This window comes from Xyrauchen texanus, chromosome 23, assembly GCF_025860055.1.
Source record: "Xyrauchen texanus isolate HMW12.3.18 chromosome 23, RBS_HiC_50CHRs, whole genome shotgun sequence".
NCBI lineage: Eukaryota > Metazoa > Chordata > Actinopteri > Cypriniformes > Catostomidae > Xyrauchen > Xyrauchen texanus.
This window is the reverse complement of record NC_068298.1, coordinates 17710118-17731106: the sequence shown is the minus strand read 5'-3', so window position 1 is coordinate 17731106 and position 20989 is coordinate 17710118. Positions and strand designations below refer to the sequence as shown.

The 20989-nt window shown below is 38.3% G+C and overlaps 1 pseudogene; it reads right to left on the bottom strand.

The window, feature by feature from the left end:
* Positions 1 to 172: 172 nt before the first annotated feature.
* On the bottom strand, positions 173 to 19822 carry LOC127663449 (coagulation factor IX-like; annotated as a pseudogene).
* Between the last annotated feature and the right edge of the window lie 1167 nt (positions 19823 to 20989).

Sequence of the window (20989 nt, the reverse complement as noted above, 5' to 3'; positions counted from 1 at the left end):
TTATTTACCTTCAAAATCTTTGTCACATATATTACATTTTCCATGTACTTATCTTTCATCAAATAAGACTAAATATTTATCTTGTTTAACATTAATTATCATAGAGTATGTTGACCTAAGACAGTATATTGGGACATTAAAATTTCATGCATTCAAGATCCACATCTTGATGTCATTGATCCACATTAGTAAGTTGTACTCCTTTAGTAACACCCATTACATGCTGGATCCAACGGTAATAGTTATCGACCTGTGTGTACACTCCATACTTCCCTTTCATGGCACATTCTTCTTCCCAGCTGATGATACCAGTTAGGAACCAGATGCTATGGTGATGCATGGCATGGGCCCCCCCGCTGTCCCCTGACATGAATCCTTAGGATTATTGGAATAGCCAGCACAGAACATAAAGTATGTAATTAGGTCACTACTGCTCTCCTTACATACTGTTCTGTCCATATAGGGCAACTGAACCTTTTGTAGAGTTACTGCCGTTTGTCCTTGGAAGAGCAGCCGGCCCCAGCCGCTGATGGTGGCAAGAGCTCCAGACTGGAGCAGAGAGTTTGAGAAGTCCATGGGTCCCAGGCAGATAGGCCACACCATTTCAGTGTAGTGGATAGATGTGTGTAGCCTCAACAGGGCAATGTCATGATTGTAGAGGCTTAGTTTGGGGTTATAAAGTGTATGTTTTCTTTCTTTCTTTCTTTCTTTCTTTCTTTCTTTCTTTCTTTCTTTCTTTCATGGTCTATGCATTTTCTGAGAAAATGCATAATTTGTCTTTGGTACCCCAATGCATATAGTGGTTACATTCCTGGTACTTTGGACCTGGAAAATAAGATTTATTTATTTATTTTAATTGTATAGGCACAAATGGGCACAATCCTGAAATTTTCAGAAACACACTGTTTCTCAGGAATGACCCATTGAGAAAAGCATGTTAAAGGAATAGTTCACCCTAAAAAGAAAATTCTCCCATGATTCACTCATCCTCCTGGCATCCCAGATGTGTATGACTTACTTTCTTCTGAAGAACACAAATTATGATTTTTAGCAGTGTTAAATCCATGTGTTCAGACATTATATGATAGATGTGTAGATCAGAAACATACCAATATTTAAGTCATCTTTTTGTCATAAATTCTCCTCCCTATCCAGTAGGGGGTGATATGCATGAAGAATGTGAATCACCAAAAACAGAAGAAGGAAAAAGGACTTAAATATTGATCCGTTTCTCACCCACACTAATCATATCACTTCAGAACATATGGATTTACCCACTGGAGTCGTCAAGGGTACTTTTATGTTGCCCTTATGTGGATTTTGGAGCTTCACAATTTTGGCACCCATTTACTTGCATTGTATGAACCTATAAAGCTGATTTATTATTCTTAAAGGGGACCTACTATGCAAAATTCATTTTACATGGTTTGTACCTAAATGTGAGTCGGCAGTGTGTGTATATAACCACCCTACAATGTTAAAAGTCCACCCACTCCTCTTTCTTAAATTTCTATTAATCAAAAACAATGTGTCAAAATGAATGGTTTTCGTATCTGCTCTAAAGTGACGTCACAATAGAGCAGGCCTCGCCCACGTCTGGTGACTGACTCCACCCTATTACATGGATCCTCCCCTGAGTGATCTGCACACAGTCTGCAATTTTTTCTGCGCATATATACAAACAAGATTGAAGTTGTACTACATTTTTTTGTGTGCTATGTGAATTGTTCAGTAAAACACTTCATCATATAACTCAAAAATGTCACACCATTGTCGGATTAGGAATTTAATCACCTATCGGTTGACACAAGAGCCCATCTTCCATGAGTTTGTATCCAGATGCACACTGACACTCTGTTCTACAAGACTCCAACAGCACACAGAAATGCTCACAGCCACTGTTATCAATGTTACACTGTCTGGCAGTCACTGATAAACAGCACAAAGGATCCTGTCCTTTATCTTTGGGAACTTTATAACTGTGTGATCATGATTTATTATCACTAAACAAGGTGGATTCTAACTGTGTGCTTGAAGAATGCGAGCTCTTGTCTAACTTATTTCACAGTTTTTGCCAACAAAGCCTGGCAGGCATTTACAGGTGTATGTGCCCATCTGGTCCTCACATGTGCCTTGGTTCTGACAAGGTGGCGGTTTACACTGGTCCCCATCTTAAAGACAGAATCATTTGTCAACAGTTGAAATTATAATAATATATAAATAGGCAATTAATGTTATTATATAATTATTATTTATAAATGTATACAATTTAAAAAATTGAAATCCAGAAATATTGTAGTATTTGTCTATTAAATTCTTAAAATCTGAGATCTTCTGTTTGTCCTTGGGTATAGCAGACACTGACACAACCAACTGAATTACAACATATGAGTTTAAGTAAATATGACTGTAAATAATTAATCAAAGACTTACCAACATAACTCACCCAAAACTCCATCTGAAAAACATGGACCAACAACACATTTATGGCATTACATACTGTAAGTTGATTATGAATGGCGAACCATAACATGTCTACTCACTATCGTTTTATCATTTTCAAATATTTCTCTGGCCTCCTCAAAGACACACTTCTCTTCTATACACTCCCTCTCCACATTCCCCTTCAGAAACTCCTCAAACCATCCTGTGTTTGCCCACTTCCGTCTTGATAAAATACCATCTGCTTTCTCCCCATCAAGGAACAATGAACCCGGGGCTTCGGTAAAAGAGTTAGAGACTAATATGTATTGATTATTATTAACCCTCAGAAATGTAGAGCGTGAATGCCAAACATGCTTTAATATTCTTTGCCAGTGCTCAGAAGTCCGAATAGTTTTGAAGGTCTTACCTGCGAAGGCCTGTAGCAAAATATATGGGAATAGAACAAAATAAATAAATTCAGTCCAGAAATAATCTGAGCCAATGCTTCAAAGTACACCTGCCTACTTGACTGTCAAACAGATAACTGTGGCAAATGCAATTCTGCGAAACAGCAGTGTCAGATATTGTATCTTCTGATATTAAAATAATAATAATAATTAAATAAGTGGCAATATTTAACCTTTTACCCTTTATCCAGCCTTTAAACGAACCATTATGAGATATTTTAACCATATAAAACCACAGTCTGTTATCCATTTATGCCATGTCTCAATAATAAATAAATTAACTGAAATAAATTATATATGTGAAAAATTACGACTGTTACCTACTGTATAATCAAATGAACATTCAATACAAAAGTAGCAGCAAATTGTGCTCAAGATCATAACACTATAAAAACACATTTTAAGTCATTGTCCAGTTTTTAGAATAGAAGAAGAGAATAGAATCCTTTATTTTGGTCACACATTATACACAGTTTTTTGCATATATACAGTGAAGTTTATTAGTTTTCACATATCCCAGCTAAGCTGGGGTCAGAGTGCAGGGTCAGCCATGATACAGCACCCCTGGAGCAGATAGGGTTAAGAGCCTTGCTCAAGGGCCCAACAGAGGCATCTTGGTGGTGCTGGGGCTTGAACCCCCGATCTTCTGGTCAGTAACCCTGAGTCACCACCACTGCCCCCAAATCTTTATGTTAGATCATAGGCGTAGATGTAGGTAGGGATTGATGGAGACATGTACCAACAATCAGAAAATCTTTCCACACAAAACAAATTATTAAATTTATGCTGGATTTCTTTTTTTGTTTTTATTTTAAAACCTATTAAAAGTCCTTAGTACAATTATTCATGTGGAAATAATTGTTCTACCTCTTCTGAAGGAGCAAATAAATGGTGTTATCATGTGGCACCTGTGACTTTTATCAGTGCTTGTCAGGAAGCACCAATCACAGTCATTGTAAGATTTGAAAAAAATAAAAATAAAAAAAAAAAACAGGATTACAGGAGTGGATTTCCATAGGCGTTTTACATACGATCCTTGAAATGTATAGATTTGAACATGCAGACTTTTCAAATGCAAATGTTTCCTGTCTAAATCAAAAATGTTCTGAGTTTTGCATGCAGCCAAATGGAGGATTCTGCTTATATGTGTATATAAGCAATATGAGAATAGATCATGTAGGAGTGAGGGGAGTTGGAAAGCAGAAATTGGGGGGAAATTTCAATGTTTCATTCTCCCTTTAATGTGTTTATTTTGTGAAATTATCCCACACTTTCCCCCAATTTCCTAATACCAACATTTGTGAATGTTATCCCTTATATGTCCATATCAACTTTCAAACCAAACCTATGCCATTGCACTAAATTATTCAGCTTTCAACTGTCTACTATCAAGGCAGATATTATTGTAATGGCTATTTCAACTTTTGGAGTTGGGAGTGCTTCCATCACATTCAGTGTTGTCAAAGCTAAACTCACAACAGGTCTAGAATAGAATATTATGAAATCTATCAAATTTTTGTTACAAATTGCAAAATGAAAATCTATTTAAATATCTGTGGTATTGCCATTTTTGTCATTTCTGTCACATTTTTGCTCCAAGCTTTTGCTAATTTCTGACCCAACCGAGAGTAATAAGACAAGAAAAGAAAGTTTACAATTTTCTCTTCACAATTAACTCTATTACTAGTATTTTACTCCTCATTTAGCTTTGACAGATCATTGGAACTACTTTCATCTCCATGTTTAGTCTCATTCCTGTGCAAGACTGTCATACATACAGTAGCTCTGGTAATGAAATTACTCCACTAGACCTTTTTTTTTTTTTCAGATGATGATAATGTTATAAAATAGAGACAGTTGGCAATAGCGATGCAATTCCCTTATTCATCAGGAAAGTCAAGACTGAAGGTTGATACGAATTTCCACTAGATGGCGACCATGCTCTGATGAATAGATCAATAGGTTTTATTTTTTTTTATTTTTAGCAGTTTATTATTCAATGTCTCTCCCCCTGAATCTGAATCAGCATGTTGGAGTACAGCCAAGTCTGATGTCCAATTCCACTCTAAGTGGTCTTGATCTCCCCCATCCCCCTCTGGGAAGGTGTTATCTTCTCAGATGGAGCTCTCTTATTGACTGTGGGCTTGTGATTTCATTCATTATATGGCTGAATTATTAATTTCAAAGTAATTAACACCAGCCATCAGTCCCACTGTAAGAGTGCCAATCAGTCTGAAATGGAGTTTTCATTGCTGAGGTGGGGTTTGGATGACAACCTCTTATGGTGCAATCAACAAACTGTTATTTCAGCTAATAGCATGAGCAACAGTGACTACATCACTGAAAACGCTTTTAATTACGACACTTAATTCTTAGAATAGCTTGACCCTCTGTTAGCCTTGAATTCACCACCATTTTTAAAACAAACTCTGTCAGTCTGTTCTAGGGCATCTGAGGTCTCTGAGGGCATCTGTACTTACTTACTTAGAGACGGGGGGGTGTATCAAGGAATTATCATCTGACACATCACTGTACCACTGCAGTATTTTTTATTTTTTTTGTAAGGGAAGTGCACGTTTTCTCCTTTTGTTTTGGGGTGAAATAGGCACATCTATTAATTATTTGGCCTCAGAATTGTGCAGATTGGGGGCTGATTCTGTGACTAGCCTTGTGGCGTGATAGCAAGGCAGTTTGGCATGGTTATGGTGAGCTCGTTGGAAGAGAAGCTGATTAATACATAGCATCATTGATTTCAGCAGTGATGTGTGTCTCTCTACCAGGCCAGTGCTGCTGGAAATTGGTACATCTCCAATTAGATCAGAGGCTATGGTGAAGGATCTGCCCACACTGGTAATAAAAATGTGATGCCTGTTCAGTGCAATCGATTATGGGATCATCTTCGCCCAGGGGATGTAAGTACATTGCAGAGGTCCCAGCATTGTGAACTCTGCATGGGGCCCGTGTTGCTCATCAGAGTCCCTGAGCCATTTGTACAAGCTTATTTTTGGCCTCAGAGAACTGAGCACCTCACTGGTTGTAACGTACTGTGCAGACAGAGGGCATGGAGGGAGAGATTAGAAGCTGTAAATGTTGCAGTGTCTCAGTAAGTGGTAACAGGGGTGCAGATTCATCTATTTGCAGAGATGCTTTATGTGCCTCTGAGCCACACAACATAATTAAGCTTATGATTAGTCATAATATTAGTCATACAGTGGTCCCAAAATATTTGAATAATTGAGCCCACGTTTAAAGTTCTCAGAACAAACTTTACTTTCCATAGCCATTTGTGCAAGCAAGGGATAATAGTAACACTTTACAATGAAGTTGCATTTGTTATCATTAGTTAATGCATTAGTTAACATGAAATAGCAATGAACAACACTTATTACAGCATTTATTAATCTTGGTAAATGTTAATTAATACATACAGTAACACATTTCTTAACATTAAAAAGGTGTATAAAGTAAAATTACTTAATATATTAGCTAACATGAACTGTCAAAAATGTATTGTTAAATAATGAGCCTACAAACATTAATAGCACATAAAGTGATGTTGAAATATGTTACACTTTACAATAAGGTTCACAAATACAGTAAATACTTTATTATCATTATTTATCATTAATTAAGAGTCATCAAACATTAGTAACGCATTAATTGATGTTCAGATGGTTTCCACTTTAGAATAAGGTTCATAAATTAGCATAATAAATACTTAATTATCATTAATGAGTCAATAAACATCAGTGAGGCATTAATTGATGATAATCAAAGGGTTTTCAATTTACAAGAGTTTCACTTTCTCATTTTGCACTGTAAAGAGGCGCTGTTCCTTGTTATTTCACATTAACTATATATCTATAAATTTACATAAACCATGATTAATAAATGTAAAAGCTAATTTATTAAATATTGTTAAATTATACACCAATTTAATGTTAAGAAATGTGTTAGTATATTTTTTAAATAACATTCACCAAGATTAATAAATGCTGTAAATAAGTTTTGTTCATTGTTAGTTCATGTTAACTAATGCATTAACCAATGTTAACTACAACTAATGTTAACAAATGCAACCTTATAAACCAAGATTTATAAATGCTGTAAAAGGGTGTTGTTCATTGTTAGTTCACGTTAGCTAATGTGTTAAGTAATATTAACTTATATATCAATTTAATGTTAAGAAAAGTTTTAAAACTGTATATGTATTAATTAACATTTACCAAGATTAATAAATGCTGTAAATAACTGTTGTTCATTTTTAGATAATGTTAACTAAGGCATTAACTAATGTTTAGAAATGCAACCTTATTGTAAAAGGTTTCTGGGATGGCGCATTGTCAGCTGGTCATTATCAGAAAATATACCCTAAAAGGTGTTCACTTGTGTCATCCTAAAAGGGTTTATTGTGCAGTAATTTCTAGCTGACTGATTGTACATTATCCCACATATTACACAACTAATTAGCAAATTAATTAATTAATATGAAACATTAGAATGAGTTGAAATACTTTATTATGTGAGATGGAGACTGTAAAGTGACATGACAGATGTGAAACAAAACTAGCACAGCTACAGTATGTTGGAGTTTGGCTGTCAGGAAAAACTGTTGTGTAATAGATAAGGTAATGCAAAAAAAAATGTGGGCCCCAACCTAGCAGTGTCAGTGTCAATGACTATTACATGGACACCATAAAGCATTTATTGCAAGAAAGCTGTTTAAGGCTCGAAATTAGTTTGTGGGTTTACATGAGATGCTTTTGCTTTACTCCTGTATACATGCAGTCTTTTACGGACATGCGTGCGCCTCAAAAACTGGTTTCCATAATTCATTCAGATGGTACATTAACCCCTTCATTCTCATAGGAGTTTCAGTTTTAAGCTCCCTGTCCTTTATTAATCTTTTGACAACAGAAGTGCATGTCTACAGTATGTCAAGTGTGTTCATTTAGTATTTTTAGTTAAAAGTTTACTTAAATTTGATGTAAAGTTCACACTAGGGGTTACTTGTGCAACTAATCTTGCACAGCTTGAGGCTGAGACTGCTTTGTAACTAACTCTGTACTTTATTTAATTGAATCTCTTTGCTGGAAAAAAAACACCTTAAACCAGCTTAAGGTGGTATCCTAGTCTTAGCTAGTTTAAGCTGGTAATGCTTGGACTCCCAGCACATAACATAACAGTTCTAAGAGGTAAACATGTCAAAGAATTCAAAATCCTCTGGCTCTGGAGATATTAAAAGACACTTATGTGCTCAAGCTGATACCTCATATAGGGTCGCAGACCAGGGAATTGGTTTGTATGGTGCGGCTGGAGAAATTCAGCAGCAACTGTCGAGCATGTCTGTAATGCTGAAAAAAATCGTAGCGGACCTGGAAGATCTTGCTGTAATACAGCGATCGATTACGGCGATGGAGGCAAAATTCTCTGAGTTGGTTACAACAATTGAGGATATCGAGAGATGGGTCGATTATCTGGAGTAATCAGAGAGGGAATAGCTGCTAACCCGCTAGCGACCAAGACAGACTTGGAACCCGTTTGGGAAAACAGGAGGATTTGGAGAATTGTAATCGGCGGAACAATGTCCGAATTGTTGGAATTCCTAAGCATGAGAAAGACAGAGATATGGTGAAATCCATTGATGAGCTCTTCCAGAGTCTGCTCAACATAACAGGCCAAAAGCTGGAAATCGAACAAGCTTACAGAGGGAGACAGGCACTGATGAATTCTGGCCAAATTTCTGAGATCATCCGATAAAGATCTTGTGTTATGTGAGGCGAGGAGCAAAGGAAAGCTCTCTTGGAAGAACCACAACATTTTCTTGCTCCCAGACTTTGTGAATTTGACAAGAGAGAAACATGATCGATTCAAGGAATGTAAGAAACTCTTATATCAACGGAAGGTCGATTTTGCTTTGATGTTTGTAGGCAAACTGCGAATAGACACTACAGATGGCCGCAAAGTATTTACATGTCCACAGCTCTTTCATAGAGACATTGGGGTGAGTAAACCATTTGATGTTTCTCATGTGGCCCCCAAGTGAGCTTGACTAGCTGTACATACACTTGACTCTCTGAGGAAGCTGGGAGACATTTTGTTTCTTTTTATGTTGGTTCTGCCTAGTGGCTAGAGTTTGTTTTGTGTAGTAACACTCATTCAAGAAACTCTTGCATCGACAGAGGATCGCTTTTGCTCTGATGTTTCTGGCCAAGTTGAGAACAGATACTAAGGATGGCCGCAAAATATTTACATGACCACAACAAGCAATGTCTTTCATAAAATCAATGGACTGAGGAAGTCATGGTGTGTTTCTCGTGTTGCCCCCATATGAGCTTGGCTCGCTGGGCATACAATTAACCGTCCGAGGAAGCTGGGCGCCTTTCTTGTTTCTTTTTGTGCTGGTTCCACCTAGCGGCTGGAGTTTGTGGACAGTTTTGGGACAGTTGTGGATGAATCTGCTCGTTCTTTGTGCTTATGCCTCATGTTGGATGGAGTTTGTTTTGTGGAGTGTTTTTTGCAGGACATTGGAAGGATTGAGTCATCTGCGGCACTCTTGAACAGCCTGCTCACTGAACATTCGTTTGACTGTCTGAGGAAACTGAATGTTTTTTGTTTTGTTTTTTTTTGTGCTTGTTCCACTAGTGGCTGGAGTTGGTTTTGTGGAGAAACAAACCTTCGATACAGATTTGTGTATTAATCTACACATTCTTTGTGTTTATTTTGCCTTTTGGCTGGAGTTTGTTTTATAGATTATTTTCTGTTATGCAACTCTGTCTCACAAAATGTGTATTAAAGCACTGGACTTGAGCAATCCAATGGCAAAGTTGTCGCGGGGACTATCGTAAGCGTACATGGACTGTTTGAGTTTAGAGGGATGGACGCTGGTTGGTGCTTTCATGCTCGGGGTTAGTGTGCATGTTTTTCTTTTTTCTCTTTGTTTGAGTCGGGGGGAATTTTGGGGTTTGATGGTTGCCCTAATGGGGAATGTGGTCTTTATAATTGTATTTTTTACACAAAATCTAATATTTATAATATTTCTAACATGTCAAATGTTAATATGAGTGGATTATCTCCACATGGAATGTGAATGGGTTGGGGCACCTCATAAAAGAAGGAAGGTTATTTATTTTCTTAAAGTAAAAAATATGACATAGTGTTTCTTAAAGAAACATCTTTCCTCGCAGGAAGCTGAAAAATTTGGGAAGATATGGGGTGGACATGTTTTGTTTGGCTCAAGTAAGAGCAGGGGTGTCATTATATTGATAAGTAAACATCTACAATTCAAATGTCTCAAACAGATTAAAGATAACTTAGGAAGAATCATTATTGTTTTAGGATAAATTCAGGGGCAAAGGTAGATTTTGCTAATATTTACGCACCTAACGCTGATGATCAGGGCTTTTTTATAGATCTTGAAGGGATGTTTACAAGCCACTGGCACCCTTCATGATATAATATTGGGAGGAGACTTGAATCTTTTGATGGACTCAGTCATTAATCATAGTGAAGGAAAAGTGTGTAAGACCCCTAGAGCAACATTGATGCTTCAAATGATGTGTAAAAATCTTGGTCTTACAGATATTTGGAGACTTTTGAACCCGTCTGGTAAGGACAATACATTTCTTTCATCAGTCCATAAGATTTATTCTAGAATAGATTTTTTTGTTGATATCTAAGTCCCTCATTTCATCTGTAGTGGATTGCTCAATTGGAAACATTTTAGTCTCAGATCACACCCTGGTGTTTAGAGGTGTTTTCACATACGGAGAAAAAGAAATCATATAATTTTTACTTAAATGTATCCCTTTTGCAAAATCTTGATTTTCAACAAACGTTAAAGGCTGAAATCAATGTTTATATGAAGACCAACTGGTCCTAACGTGGGCGTGGCTTGGGAGGCACTTAAAGAGCAACATGCAGGTTGAATTTATAACTGAATTAATACTTTATATTGTCTGCAGAGGTCTTTTAAAAACACATATGTAGAAATTACTAATGAAATCTCATTTGATGTAGAGATTTTGATGAAAATGTGCTAGGCTCTGGAATACGCCTTTCCCGCTATAGCAACGTGTCATATGACGTAGGGCGAGGCAAATAAAAGAGCTCGCGGTCAGCTCTCTCATTGCTGGGTGTTGATGTAGTTAGAGCAGTAGTGAGAGACAGAAAGTTTTAGATCGAGTTTTAGAGAAGCCATAATGGTAAATTATTGTGTTTGTGCTGGTTGCACGAATTCCAGCCTGTCAGGATATCGTGTCCATAATTTTCCTTCTAGAAAAAACAAGGCTTTTCGGTCTTGGGTGCGTTTTGTGCAGGTGAAGAGAGCAGACTTCACTGCCGCGTCTGTTACCACACACTCGGTCGTTTGTGGCGCACATTTCACTCCTGAGAATTATCGACCTGGAGATTTGTTGGAGTCTCGGATGGGATTTCGGAGTAAGGACCACGTGAGGCTGATTACTGATGCTGTTCCCTCTGTGCACTCGATGGAATCAAGTCCACCGTCAAATTTTACACAGGATTTTGGTGCGGGCGGGACTGGAGGACCAAGTGCTAACGTTAGCAGACATTCTGTGCAACGAAAACGAGCACTTAGCAGAGTAAGTCTTACTTTTAATTATTTTAACTCTTAATTTGTGTAATTTCGTAATAATAATAGTATAATATTTTTATATAATATATTTTTTATAATATTAAATGTTTAATATTTATTTAGTATAATAATACAGAGAGAGGGAGAGAGACTGAGCTTTAGGACAGGTTGTCGTAACGTAACTGTCTGCCTTCTGAAATGAATTTAGTAGTTTGCACAATGCCATCATAGGCATGTTCGTCCACACCAGAGAACTCGGTTTCTTCATTCGCATCCATTGTAACCTGAGCTTGAGCTTGACCAGACTCCCTCGGCCATCGTCACTTCCGGTTAGTGCTTTATAGACGCTGAAGTTATTTTATCACAATTTATCTCAAAATATCGTTAATGGCTAAATATATATTACTCCAGTTCAGAAAATCTAGTTGTTTTATCATCAACATACACTATGCTATATATGGGTGTCCAACCTGCATGTTGCTCTTTAAGACAGTTCTTAGGGGTCGGATCATACAGTATGCCTCATTCATCAAAAAATCCAAAGCACAAGAACTCTTGGATTTGGAAGGAAATATTAAAAGTGCCGAGGCAGAGATGAAGCACTGAGATGAATTCATCTGATGGCCTCAGAGACTGAAAAAACAGATATAATACTATTTTGTTGCGTAAGTTGGAGTTTTGGCTATTCAGGGCAAGCCAGTTATACTTTGATTCTGGGGACAAAGCAGGGAAGCTGTAGGCTAGATATATAAAGCAGAGAGATTCTTTTTCTACCATTCCCTCAGTGAAATCTACTGGTGGTAAGATATTTATTTCTTCAATTGATATTAATAATGCTTTTAAAGAATTCTATCTTGATCTCCATAGTTCCATGTCTTCGTTTACTGACGAGGATAGTATACATTTTATGGAACCATTAGAACTCCCTATACTGATAATAGAGCAAAAAAACTTTCTTGATTCTGAGATAACCTTGGAGGAGCTTAGTGAGGTAATTAAGGCCTTGCCTACAACAGTGGTGAATTCTCAGGGCCAGCAAAGCCTTCTCTGCTGGCTTAACATGCCAAATAAATAAATAAATATTTTCAATATTTTCACCTTTCATTCTTAATCACCCTTTTGCCTATGTATTTTTAATTGCTTTCCACTCTTAATTAATATACAAACAAATAGAGAAAAACGCAAATTTTATACAGTCAGAATTTATTCCTTGATGCTTACAAGTGTGACAACTGTTTCACCAATCACATGCCCGAAGCAGTGCGTAAGTCTGAGCTCCACCCCGTCAGGCATTCAGAATCCCTCAACAGGGCAAATGAATGTGCAGCTAAAGTCAGATTGTCAGATTCATCAGCCAATCAGATTGATTTATTTGTTCTTGTGGGTGTAGTCTTTAGGATATTTCCCAGTCGAGGCCCTCTTGCTGGCCTTGAGTCATGCAATCACCCAAATTACATACATTTAAGTGATGTATGTAATTTGAAAGAGAAGAGCGCAAGATCTTGCTGACCAGTCGGCTGTCATCACTGCTTGTATTGCCGTTGAGAAAGATCCTTATGGATTTAAAAACATTAGATGCTCTGCATGACCATGTGATTGCTTAATTTATTAAACAGGACAGGAGGACTGATTTTCACTTCAAGTAAATTGGTAATTGCTTTTTGCATTGCTATAGCAACATTAGGAGTCTTCTAAGTATAAATTAGGCTGCTTGAGCAGTCAGTGTCAGATCAAGTTTTGAAAAGTAGTGCTGTATTCTATTCAACTCGAAAAGTTGGATTTTACAACTTCCTACTAGGAAAAGTGCAATGGAATTCAGAATTAAGTCAGAATTACAACTTGTAGGCTCTTGCAGAAATTCTCATCTCCATACATGTCGACACTACACATAAACTTTCACTTTATTAATTAATATCGATAAATGAGTTTGTTTCCACATTACATGATATGAAAGCTTGTTTAACAAAAGCCTGCAGAAACAGGTGTATAAAACATTATATTCAATTTTAATAATCGTACATCTATTGCACAAATGCTAGCGCTGCAGCATTGTTTATCAGTTGGGTTGCTACGAGACATCTTGTGGCATGGGGGGTGTGGTCATGTGTCGGTCTGCGGGAGAGAGAGTGTGGTAAGGCTCACCACCTGGTTCACAATGATCTTTAACACCTGTCTCTCGTTATAGTGATGGCGGAGGGAGACTTAAGAGCCACGCCACAGCATCAGAAGGAGAGAGAGACCGGAGAGTACAGCAGCCAGAGAATGCTAAATTATATGTGTTTACATTTATTTATAATGACGGTTACCGCCGTTCCAAAAGAAAGGATGGGGAAAATAAAGAACTGACCTTGAAATTGCTTTGTTTTCTCCTGATTCCTCCATTGCCTGAACTAAAGACTTTATTAAACATCTCTAATGAGAGTTTCCTTAAACGGCATATTCCGAATATTGGGGAATGGAATGCATTTATGGTCGCGATATCAAGTAGGAATATCACACATCCAACTTGAATGGAAGTTCATAAAAGTAAATGAACGCATAAACGTAAATGAAATTGAAATGAAATTTCAACAAAAACAACATTTAAATCGCAAATATTATTAGATTAAATATTATTTCCAGGTATTATAGACCTCCTTGGTAGATTCATATGAAAAATTATGATTTTTTTAATGTCTGTTTGGGAGACAAAACAGTCATGCTGCAGTTAAAATTAGGCTTACTTGTGCATTAAGTGTTGTTTCAAAATGTCAACTGATATTATTAGTTAGCCAGATGGCTTTGAGGCCAGATGGCTTTGCCGCCGAGCTTTTTAGATCTTATGCTACAGAACTGGCTCCAATTTCCACAGAATGGAAAGCTTCTGCCAACCATGACACAAGCCCGGATCAGTCTGATTCTTAAAAAAGACAAAGATCCAAGTGAGTGTAAGAGTTACTGTCCAATTTCCCTGATCCAGCTAGACGTTAAAATATTGTCAAAATTTCTGGCTAAACGATTAAGTAAAGTTATGACATCTGTTATATATATAGATCAGATGGGTTTATTCGGGGTCGTAGCTCTTCTGATAACATTAGGAATTTCATTCATATCATGTGGTCAGTGGTGAATGATCAGACTCCGACTGCTGCCATCTCACTTGATGCCGAAATGGTGTTTGATATGTTACAATGGGATTATCTTTTAAAGATTTTGGAAATATATGTGTTAGGGAAAACTTTTAATAGATGGATTAAGTTACTTTATAGACACCCAGTGGCGGTGGTAAAAACAAATGGATTAATTTCAAATTATTTTACTCTGGTTAGGGGCACCCGGCAAGGTTGCCCTCTTTCCCCATTATCGTTCTGTCTTGTCCTGGAACCATTAGCAGCCACGATAAGAAAGGAGGAGGATTTTCCAAGGGTGGTGGCAGGAGGTATGGCGCATAAGCTTTTGCTTTACGCAGGTGATATTTTGTTATTTGTCTCTGACCCCACAAGATCTATCCTTGCCTCCACAGAATTATTCATTCCTAAATTCTCAGGATACAGAGTCAATTGGTCTAAATCCGAAACTTTGACTCTGACAGCATACTGCCCAGTAATGGCTTTCAATCCGGGCGCCTACCAGTGGCCCAAACAGGGCATTAAGTTTAGTTAGTTAATTTTGACCCCTTAATTAAAAGGTTTTCAAGCGATGTGTGCAGGTGAGCTTCATTACATTTATCTATGATTGGGAAGGTTAATGTTATTAAAATTAATTGTATTCCAAAAATGTATCTACTTGTTACAGTCTCTCCCTATAGATGTCTCCCTCTCTTATTTCAAGCAATTTGATAGTATAGTGAAGTACTTCATTTGGAATGGTAAACATCCCAGATTACATTTTAATAAGTTACATAGGCTGATTGACAAAGGTGGGCTAGGCCTATCCAAGATTTTGTTTTATTATTATTATGAATTCGGTCTCAGACATTTGGCTCATTGGTCGCATCCACCTGAGAGAGCCCCTACCTGGTTTTGTATTGAACAGGAAGTTCTTCCCCCTATTTTGCCATTGCAAAATAAGGGGTGTGCTAATTGGGGGTATGGTAACATTCAACAATTCTGTTTGAAAGTTTAGAGTTGTACAGTATGTGTGATGTTTTGAGCACCCAAATTTTACTTTGTTCTAGACTCTGTATTTTTGGTGATGGGGCAGTCATAAATTTGGAGCACCCTCTTTTACAGAGTGGTGTGTGGAAATGGGGAGAGTGGCTGCTTTTGAGGAAGGGGTAAATAGAAGGCTGGGTTTTTGGGATTTATTTTTTAAGAAATGGGGCAATTATTTAGTTTTTTGATGGGACTCTCTGGGAGGGGATGTGGAGAGTGTAGTTTAGTTTAATTATATATGTTTATTATATTTTCTTTTTGTTTTCTGTTTTTTTGTTTGTTTTTGTTTTGTTTTGTGTGTGTGTTGTTATGTGGGACCACAAGGGTGTTCGTTCTGGATCAGGGTGGGGTTGGTGTACGGGTAGGGATATTAGTGGGTTTGAATTTGAAATGTTGATTCAGCAACGGTGCTGTCGGATCTTCGTCAAGGAGACTGATCTATGTCTGACTTTTCGATTGAGTTTGCACCCTTGCCACATCATGCGGTTGGAATGAGCAAGTGCTGTGGGACTGGTTCCTGCATGGTCTCTCTGACTGGGTGAAGGATGATATCTACTCAATGAACCTTCCTACTCGCTTGGAAGATTTGATTGACTTGGCGATCAGGGTCGATAAACGTCTAGCCAACCGTCGTCAACACCGTAAGCCTGTCACTTCTTGTGAGTGTGCCACCACTATCGTTTGTCCTCCTTCTCTGGTCATGTCATCTGAACCTGTGTCGGAGGAGGAACCCATACAGATCGGGAGAGCTTGGCTATCTCCCAAGGAATGTTACCGATGGCTCTTGAATGTTACCGATGCCTCTGCCTTTACTGTGGATGGAACATACAGTGGCATCCTGTCCATTAAATTATGTAGCTCACCAGTAGGAAAGGGGTTACTGTTGAGCAAAACTCCATTGGATAAATCCCCTAGTAATAGAACACTTCTGCCAGCCAGGTTGCAGTGTGGTGACACCCTGGCAACTGGCACTTCTCCACAATGGGGCTGTCTGTATTCGCACTCTGCTCCTGAGAGGGAGGCCATGGAGAAGTATACTGCTGATTCTCTAGCAACCAGCATAATTCATCCCTGTTCTTCTCCGGCAGGGGTGGGTTTCTTCTTCGTTTCCCTGTATAGATTATCAAGGTCTAATTGACATCATGGTAAAGAATCGTGATTCTTCAACCTTCAAACTCTTGCAGGGAGCTTCTGTCTTTATGAAGTTGGACCTTTGCAAGTGCTTATCACCTTGTCCGGATCAGGGAGGGGGATGAATGGAAGATGGCCTTTAACACCCTGACAGGGAATTTTGAATATATGGTCATGCCCTTCAGCCTTTCCAGCACACTGGACATCTTCCAGGCACTCGTCAATGATGTGCTTCGCTGACATGGTCAGTCGGTTTGTGTCAGTCTACCTCGACGATATTTTGATCTTCTCCCAAAATATGCATGACCATGTTCAGCACATCAAGCAAGGGTTACAGTGCCTGCTAGAGAATTGTTTATTCGTCAAGGTGTGAATTCCATGCACGGTTAGTTCCGTTCCTGGGATTCATTCTCTCACCCGACGGCATCCGAATGGACCCTGTTTAAAGGCTGTTGCCGATTGGCCAACCCCGGATTTACGTAAGGTGGTCCAGCAGTTTCTGGGGTTTATCAATTTCTACTGGCAGTTCATTCAGAATTTCAGCCAGGTTGCCGCTCCTCTGACAAGTCTCACCTCCACAAAAACACATTTCACACATATAAGCCTGGTCTTTGCAGGCTTATACTGCAATCAGAAAGTTAATGAGGTGCTTTTTTCATTCCCAATTCTTGTTAAACCTGTCCTGTCTCGTCAGTTTGTGGTGGAAGTTGATGCATCAGAGGTAAGGGTTGGGGCCATGTTGTCCCAAAGGTCTCCTTCGAAGGAGAAACTGCACTTTTTTTCCCATCATCTTACCCCAGCGAAACGGAAATATCGGGAATTGGGAACAGGGAATTACTGGCTGTCAGGGTGAGTGTACATCATTGGGTGGAGGGTTTCGGGGTTTCTTTCATGGTTTGGACTGATCACAAGAATCTCGAATATATCCATTCCGCAAAACATAAAAGTTCCAGACAGGCTCGCTGGGCACAGATTTGATTTCAACATCTCTTATCGCCCCAGGCCTAAGAATGCAAACCTGATGTGCTGTCTTGCTCTTTTGAAACCGAGAGCATTTCATCATCCCTGGATACCGTAGTTCCGCCCAATAGTGTGTTGGCCGCAGTGTCCTGGGAATCGTTTGTGTTGTGTGAATCCCCAGATTGTTTAGTTACCCAGTCTATACAGTCCTGCCTCTTTGCCAGTCTTGTTATTTTTTTTGTCTCTCTCCCCGTTCTGTTCCTTTGTTGGATTATTCTCCTATGGACTAATGCTCGCTGGATTTATTCCTCACTGTGGATTACTTACGTTGGACTACTTAATCTGTTGTTTTCAATATTCTGCAATATATGCATGAACCGTGTATGGCTATATGTTGATCCAAATATAAAATATATATAGCAGTAACAAGACAAATCTGTGCTACATTTATACATGTAATAGCTTTATTGAAACACTCAAATCATTTCTCTTTCATTAGTTAATGCATGGGTTTACATACACCATGTCTTAAAAATCTATTCCCAATATCCCTACAAAGGTCCCCAATTCTTCACAGATTCAGGCAAATGAAGAAATAAAATGTAAATTCAGTGACATATTTGCTTTCCACATAGTATTTATAACTGTTGGACAAAATCTACAACCACATTTTTTAACACATTAACACACACACACACACATATATAATATATAATTACATAAATATTTACATATTAAAGTATATATTTCCTCAGAATTGTGTACATACAGTATATTGCTCATACATATTCCCATATGTTTGACTATATATACAACATATATGTTAAAATATATTTAAGCACACACTACCATTTTATCACATGCACATCTACAGTATACATTATGAAATGTATTATAACAGCTCCTGAATGTTTTCTCCAGACCAGAAAAAACCACGCTTCAACTGATGCCTTCGATGTCTTCTTTATTTAATGTCTTTCTCTCAAGAATCAGGACAATCAACATCACAAACATCAAATGGACACCGTGAAAAAACTGAAAATAAACCAAAATTACAATCAAATTCGTGATGAAGTGATTTTGCCATGACGTCGTTCGATATAAAGCTTATTAAATTGAAATCAATACACACAGTACCTTAAATTATAAATAAATGATAACAATATATACAAACATACCGTGTGCCTTCCAATCAGGATTCAGGAGACATTAGGAGACATTTTCTGACCAAACACTCGTCTCAATTTTACACCTCTTAATTCGTGCGCAACACCTCATGTTTCTCAGCTTCTTCTCCGAGTTCACGCAAATAATCAAATCACATGACCAGTACGTCTTATGTCACTAATTTTCTCCAGTAGGTGTCACTATTGCCAAATTATCATGCAAATCAAATACAATTCCCAAATAAGTATTACACAACATTTATAAAACAAACAAAAACAAAAAACTTTCAAAAGATGATGAATATTCAGCAAGAAAATACACTATCTGCGACAGCTACACTGCCACCAAAATTACAAGGATTTATGTCAGTAATATTTCGATCAAATTAAATAAATCCTGCAATTTTTCTATAAGCTTTTACTTAACTTTCATTCATCTTTCAACACTTTCACAATCAGTGTTATTTTACCTTTATTTGAATTAAACTATTTTAGATGTCAAAACTAATTCGTCTAATCCTATTTTGAGGTTTCACTCATATTTTAAGAGTTATTTTCAACTATTACTACTAATTATTGGATTGGACGCTCCAAAAGGGATATGGGTGTCAATCGCTCACCCTTTTTTCCTAACTTACTTTGTCCCATTTGGAGTTTAACCTTTCGCACTAACCCATCATCGTCTACACTTGTCTCAATGACTCTAGCTAGCCTCCATTCATTTCTGGGAACATTGTCCTCTTTGAGAATTACTACATCTCCAACATGAACATTTCTTCTAGGCGTGTGCCATTGCTGTCTGAGGCTTACGTTGGCCAGATATTCTTTGAGCCATCTGCTCCAAAACTGTTCCGACAAGTACTGCACTCTCCTCCATCTTTTCCTAGCGTACAAATCTTCATGGACAAATTTGCCAGGAGGAGGAAGAGGCACTGAGGTCTTCATCGTGAGCAGATGATTAGGCGTCAAAGGCTCAACACTCTGGGTCATTTATTGTGTTAGTGGTAAGCGGATGACTATTTACAATCCTAAGCAGTTCAGTCTGGAGGATGGGATCAAGTTGGTATAACTTGTTATTCTTTGGCAGCTTAGCAGGGTTTTGACTAAGCAATTTCAGTTCTTCTTCAAAGGCTTCTCTTTGTGCTGCCTTGATGAGCACAAGAGCTGCTTTCTTTTTCTCCTCTACACTAATGAACCCTGACTTGTCTTTGTTTACCAGTCTTTTGATCCTAGCAATAGTATGGAGGGCTGTATTCCAATCTGAGAATCTTGAGAGTCTTTCAAGGAAGCTTCCTCTTACACAGGCATCTGTTTTCAGGACCTTTACCTCAGGGTCACCTACAAGAAGCACTGGGGATTTTTCATGAGTGCTAATCTCTCGTTCCCATAAGAACTTGGGACCTATCAACCAACTTGAGTCCATCAGGTCTGCCACCTTGAGACCCCTAGATGCACAGTCTGCAGGATTTTGACTTGTTTCCACGTAGAACCATTGTCTTGGATCTGTAGAGTCTCTTATCTTCTGTACACTGTTAGCTACAAAGACATGAAAGCACCGAGCTTCGTTCTTGATATACCCTAGCACTACCTGGGAATCAGTCCAGAAAAACTCCTCATTTACCTTCAGATCAAGCTCTTCCCTAAGAACATGACTTACTGCTGCAGAAACTGTGGCTGCGGTTAGCTCAAGGCGTGGTATGCCGAAAACCTTCGTAGGGGCTATTCTGGCCTTACCCATGACCAGTGCACAATGTACTTGTTCATCAGCAACAATCCTGATGTATGAACACTGCCCATAACCCTCACTGCTAGCATCTGAAAAATGATGCAGCTCTATTTTCTGAATTCTGCCTATATTTCCAGGAATTGAGCATCTTGGTATTTTAACCTTTTGGAGATTCTCCAAGTCATGGGTCCATGTATCCCACTTTGGCTTCAGATCAGAGGGAAGAGGTTCATCCCATCCTACCCCTCGTTTGCACATCTCCTGGAGCACTCTCTTCCCAGTCAAGATATAGGGAGCGAGAAAACCTAATGGGTCGTACACACTTGCAACATCTGACAGAATTCCTCGCCGAGTGGCAGCCTTTTCATTAAAGTCAACTTTAAATG